This window comes from Macaca nemestrina, chromosome 7 (genome assembly GCF_043159975.1).
Source record: "Macaca nemestrina isolate mMacNem1 chromosome 7, mMacNem.hap1, whole genome shotgun sequence".
Lineage (NCBI taxonomy): Eukaryota > Metazoa > Chordata > Mammalia > Primates > Cercopithecidae > Macaca > Macaca nemestrina.
In genome coordinates this window covers 59,990,586-59,997,407 of record NC_092131.1, presented here as the reverse complement: position 1 = coordinate 59,997,407, position 6,822 = coordinate 59,990,586, and the positions used below count along the sequence as shown (strand labels likewise).

The 6,822-nt window shown below is 37.4% G+C and overlaps 1 pseudogene; it reads right to left on the bottom strand.

The window, feature by feature from the left end:
• Nucleotides 1-4,851: 4,851 nt before the first annotated feature.
• Nucleotides 4,852-6,403, bottom strand: LOC105481874 (elongation factor 1-alpha 1 pseudogene; annotated as a pseudogene).
• Between the last annotated feature and the right edge of the window lie 419 nt (nt 6,404-6,822).

Below are 6,822 nucleotides of genomic sequence, written 5' to 3'. Positions count from 1 at the left end.
TTAAGTATATGTTATAGGGTTGATCTATTGGGTGAAATCCTTCAGTTTTTTTCTGGTCTGGGAAAAACTTTTTCTTCTTCATTTGTGAAGGATAACTTTGTTGGGTATAGTATTTTTGACTGGCAGGTTTTTTTTTTTTTTCTTTCGGCACTTCGGATATATCATTCCATTCTCCCCTAGTCTATAATTTTGCGGCTAAGAAATCCACTTTTAGTTTGATTAAATTATCTTACATGTGACTAGACCTTTTTCTCTTGCTGATTTTATGGTTCTTTTTTTCTATGACTTTTGACAGTTTTAGTCTAATGTGCTGTGATGGTTAATGCTGAGTGTCAACTTGATTGGATTGAAGGATACAAAATATTGATCTTGGGTGTATCTGTGAGGGTGTTGCCAAAGGAGATTAACATTTGAGTCAGTGGGCTGGGAAAGACAGACCAACCCTTAACATAGTTAGGCACAATCTAATCATAGTTGCCAGCACTGCTAGAATATAAGCAGGCAGAAAAATGTGAAAAGTGAGACTGGTCTAGCCTCCCAGCCTATATCTTTCTCCTGTGCTGGATGCTTCCTGCCCTTGAATAATGGACTCCAAGTTCTTCAGTTTTGGAACTCAGACTGGCTCTTTTGTTCCCCAGCCTGCAGATGGCCTATTGTGGGACCTTGTGATCATGTGAGTTAATACTTAATAAACTGTCCTATATAGAGTCCATTAATTCTGTTCCTCTAGAGAACCCTGACTAATACACGTGCCTTGGAGGATAAGTTTTTAGATTATATACATTTAGGATTCTTGGTCTTCCTGTATCTGAATGTGTAACTGTATTCTAGACTTGGCAAGTTTTTTTGCTAATATTTCATTAGATAGGTTTTATATGCCTTTGGTCTTCTCTTCACCTTCTAGAACATGAAAATATTGAATATTTGGTGACTTTATATTGTCCCTTATGTCATATAGGGTTTTTTTCTTTTGTCTTTTCTATTTATTTATTTTGGTATGGCTGGGTTATTTCAAAAGACATGTTTACATTCTGAGATTTTTCTTCTGTTTGATATAGCTCATTGTTGGATCTCTCAATTGTATTACCCTTGGGCTTCCAAGAGGCACATGCTTATATTAATTACAACTAAAATCGGAATGGTGAGTGAGTCCCAGGCCCCCAGTTGGTGCATGCAGGTAGATGCTGGCAGTAGTGGTAGTTGCAGGCTGGTTGCCCCATCCTCAGGCACCCAGGAGAAGTTCACAGATGCCAGCAGTGGTGGCTGGGTGTGAAGATCCCCAGGCTTCTTGACAGCATACCTAGGCACTGGTAGCAGGTGTTCTGGGCCAGTTGTTAGGGCCCTGGTATTGCACACTCATGCTTGCGGTTACCATAATGGCAGGGCAATGCCCCGATCTCCCGGTGGACTGCTTAGCCACTGAATGGAGGCAGTGCCAAGCTGGGTGATTCTGTCCTTAGACTGCCCCAGTGTTGTGCATGTGTGTAGGTTGTGGTGAGCAGTAGACAATTTCCACATGTAGACAATTTCTGCAGCCAGGATGAAGAATTGTAGTGATTTTCTCTGCATGCCATAATCTATAAAAGTGTGAGCAGCACTGCTGTAGGGGATCTGAAAAAATCAATTACTATATGAAAGACAGTATAAATGGATGCACAATTACTTTATTTGTTTATATTTATGAAATAGTGATTATTTAAAATATGTATTTATTAAAATTTATTATTAGATAGTCATTTATTAGATAAGATTTTTTCACAGCACACATTTAAAATTATATATATATGTGTGTGTATTTGTGTGTATGATTATGACTCATTAATGTTTAATAAAGGCATACCTAAACTATATCCCAAGGAAATGAAAATATTGCCAAGAATGTATTTTAAAATAGCTTTAAAAGAGCAAACCAGAGACACAGCTTAAGGGTAATAACAGTCATCTTATTGACAAATTGGTGATGAATGTTTAACTATTATGTATAAAAAGAAAAAGAAAAACATATTGATTAATGGCTGTTGGTACATAGCTTGGAGAGAAGGAATCTAAAATAGTACTGGGAAAATATTAACCTACTTGACCTTAATTGTTGATGAAAGATTTGAGCATGCCTCGGGACTTCCTTAACATGCAAGGTATAAAAGTAAGGTGTTCTCATGTCTGGGAAATACATTAAAAAACTCTGTATTTTCCCAAGTGTTACAACTTGCTATAATACTATGGTATTTATTATACCTGTAAAAGATAAAAATGATGATTAAAATAGTTATCCACATGATTCTGGAAATGACATGTGTGTCTGTTTTGCTTTAGGTTTTGTGTTGGGTTTTGTTTTGTTTTGAATGAGTGTTATCATATCCTGGACAATAGACTAAATTACTGATTAATTTAATCAATAATTTCTAATTATTGATTAGAAATATGTCTATTATGATTTTTTATCTTACTTATAGGTAAACTTATTTATGGAATAATAGAGTCTTAGAACTGGAAGCCAACGTCTGTCTCTGTCCCTTATATAGCTATGAAAATCAAGCTGAAAATAGCTAAAGTAATTTCTTCACTCTTTAACCTCTCTAATTTTTATGTAACCTCCCTTCATGTCATTGAAAATAATGAAAGTAGATCTCCATTTTTATCAGCACACAAGGACAACAAAACACGAGTTAATATTCATTGAATATGAACATATGCAAGGCACTGTTCAGTTTTACATGTTTTATCATTCAGTCCTAGCAACAGTACCAACAGTTTGAAAATAACATCAATATTTCACAAAAGAGGAACCTTAATCTATCAGTGAAGTTTTGTGTATGATAACTGATTTGTAACTATTTAGTAACAGAGGTAAAATTTGAATCAAAGACATCTGGTTCTCTAGATCTGATTTGCTTTCTACAGTAAAAAACCCTTTCCATGAGCTCAATACGGTATTAGTGACAATTCTTCAGCTACAACCCTTTCTATTCTACTTTTACAGAAGCATATATGACAGTTCATGAACAAAAGTAAAAGTTTAAGATTGTAAGAGTGGTAACTGTGGGGTGTGTGTGTGTGTGTGTGTGTGTGTGTGACAGGGAGAGAGACAGAGAGAGAGAGAGAGAGAGGACTAGAGAGATTCATAATTGGAGCTACTTAATTTGGGTTTATTTATCAAAATGATACAAGGCACCAGTTTAAAGTGAGAAATGTATTTAATTAGAGCTCATTGATTATGTCTGAGTACTTAAAACACCGGATTTTAAGCATAGTCGTCCTTCTCAAGAGGTGATCTGAAACCTGAAGTGTTTATGAAACCTGGGGCCCAGGAGTTCAAGACTGCAGTGAGCTATGAGCTCGCCCGGCACTCCAGCCTGGGTGACAAAATAAGACAAGACCCCATCCTTAAAACAAACAAATACATAAATAAAATTTGTATTAAAAGCTGAGACTTTCATTTTTACTGATTAAAAACTTCTACCTTTGAGATTTAAAACGCTGATTCTTCACATTCCTGTTTACTTTTTTATAACCAGAATCCCAAAATTTCCAGATGATTCGTTACCACAAAGATGTTTATTACCCTACTCCCTTTATATTATTTAATCTGGTCCTAGTAAACTTCACTTTCTGCTAGCCCAAACCTTTCTACTCTGACCTCTAAAGTGCAATATATTTTTCCGATTTTCTTTTCTGCTATGGTGACAGCTCACATCTTAACACAGCAAGGTCAAAACAGTGACAATTAGCTGGGTAAGACCATTCCACTTGAACATACGAACTCACTCGCTTGGTGCTTTCTGGAGAAATATGTCACTGGAGAGGAAGAGTATTCTAACACAAAAGTAGTATTCTCAACTACAAATCCCAAAACACTGAAGTATACGTTTTTTCTTACTTTTAAATGGTGAAAGAGAGATTTCCAGAGAGTTGTTCTTTTTACATACAATGAACACTTTGGTAGTTGTGGAAGAGACTGTTGCCCTAACAGTAGAACAGAATTCCAAATCATCCCAGATAGTTAGATTGGTCAATCACCAATATTCTTTTAAGGAACTGGCTTTTTTTGTATGTTCTTAGTCTATCCCATATGGTATACACACATGCACACACACACACATACACTTTAAGTTACACACATTGTGTATATAGATGTGCATGTGTGTGTATGTACAGGCCATTTGGCCAATTAACTTCATTTCCTTCCAGTCTACATATCTATGATAGAATAATAGACCCTATCATCCTATTATCATCTAGAGTTGTTTCATCCCTAAAATTCACCTCTAAAACTATTCTTCCCACTCCCTGGCCATTTCACTGTCTATCGGTCTGAACCTCATTCTAATTATACTTGTATTATTCCCATACCCTAGAACTGGACTCTTTTTTTTTTTCATAATCCGCACAAAGCCCCAATGTACCATCAGTCCAATGGCTGTTTTGCTAATACTTGTTCTCCTTAACTCTGGTGTTCCATTATTTTACCAGAAAGAATCTCATTCCCAATTGATTCAAGTTTCATCATATGTGTTTTTTACACATAAATGATAAATGCATCAAGAGGAAATTACAAAGTATATATATTCAAGGTTTTAAGAAATATAATTTTAATCTAAATGATAAAATAATGAAGAAATGTAAAAACAACCTTGCTATCAAAAACAAGAAAGTACATTAGTTTTCTCAGTTACGTTTTATTTCTTTTTTTTTTTTTTTTAAACTTTTTTAATGGGTCTCAAAATTCTGTGACACATTTTTTGGTCAAGTTATTTCCATTAAAAAGTACTGATTTTAAAAACTAATAACTTAAAACTGCCACACGCAAAAAAGAAAACCAAAGTGGTCCACAAAACATTCTCCTTTCCTTCTGAAGGTTTTACGATGCATTGTTATCATTAACCAGTCTTTTACTACTAAACTTAAATGGCCAATTGAAACAAACAGTTCTGAGACCGTTCTTCCACCACTGATTAAGAGTGGGGTGGCAGGTATTAGGAATAATATTCATTTAGCCTTCTGAGCTTTCTGGGCAGACTTGGTGACCTTGCCAGCTCCAGCAGCCTTCTTGTCCACTGCTTTGATGACACCCACCGCAACTGTCTGCCTCATATCATGAACAGCAAAGCGACCCAAAGGTGGATAGTCTGAGAAGCTCTCAACACACATAGGCTTGCCAGGAACCATATCAACAATGGCAGCATCACCAGACTTCAAGAATTTAGGGCCATCTTCCAGTTTTTTACCAGAACGGCAATCAATCTTTTCCTTCGGCTCAGCAAACTTGCATGCAATGTGAGCCGTGTGGCAATCCAACACAGGGGCATAGCCAGCACTTATTTAGCGTGGATGGTTCAGGATAATCACCTGAGCAGTGAAGCCAGCTGCTTCCATTGGTGGGTCGTTTATGCTGTCACCAGCAACGCTGCCATGACGAACATCCTTGACAGACACATTCTTGACATTGAAGCCCACATTGTCCCCAGGAAGAGCTTCACTCAAAGCTTCATGGTGCATTTCGACGGATTTTACTTCAGTTGTAACGTTTACTGGAGCAAAGGTGACCACCATACCGGGTTTGAGAACACCAGTCTCCACTCAGCCAACAGGAACAGTACCAATACCACCAATTTTGTAGACATCCTGGAGAGGCAGGCGCAAGGGCTTGTCAGTTGGACAAGTTGGTGGTAGGATGCAGTCCAGAGCCTCAAGCAGCATGGTTCCACTGGCATTGCCATCCTTACGAGTGACCTTTCATCCCTTGAACCAAGGCATGTTAGGACTTGGCTCCAGCATGTTGTCACCATTCCAACCAGAAATTGGCACAAATGCTACTGTGGCTACTGGTTGTAGCCAATTTTCTTAATGTAAGTGCTGACTTCCTTAACAATTTCCTTGTATCTCTTCTGGCTGTAGGGTGGCTCAGTGGAATCCATTTTGTTAACACCAACAATTAGTTGTTTCACACCCAGTGTGTAAGCCAGAAAAGCATGCTCTCGGGTCTGCCCATTCTTGGAGATACCAGCTTCAAATTCACCAACACCAGCAGCAACAATCAGGACAGCACAGTCAGCCTGAGATGTCCCGTAATCATGTTTTTGATGAAGTCTCTGTGTCCTGGGGCATCAATGATAGTCACATAATACTTGCTGGTCTCAAATTTCCACAAGGAGCTATCAATGGTGATACCACGTTCCCGCTCAGCTTTCAGTTTATCCAAGACCCAGGCATACTTGAAGGAGCCCTTTCCCAACTCAGCAGCCTCCTTCTCAAATTTTTCAATGGTTCTTTTGTGGATGCCACCGCATTTGTAGATCAGATGGCCAGTAGTGGTGGACTTGCCTGAATCTACGTGTCCAATGACGACAATGTTGATATGAGTCTTTTCCTTTCCCATTTTGGCATTTAGGGGTAGTTTTCATGACACCTGTGTTCTGGCGGCAAACCCGTTGCGAAAAAGCAGTTACGTTTTATTTCTATATAAAATGTAAATTACCTTTGACTGTTATTACTTCTATTTTCAATGAGGTATGTTCTCAGATTTTCTGAGAACACAGCAGAACAAGAGAGACAAATAGCATTTACCCTCAAGAAGCTTAGAATCTATGAGGAAACAGAGGTACTTTTAAAGGATAGAAATTATAAAAATAATTATTCATTTATATATAATATATATATTTATATATAACTTATATATAAGTTCCTCAAAGCAAAAGCAGAGTGTACAGTGAGAGCATGAAATATAGATGACTGACTTAACCTGGGGTAATTTCCTGAAAATTGATGGAAAAAAGTTGCTAATTAGAAGAAAAATATTAAGGGGAAGGAGAAAAAAATATTGCA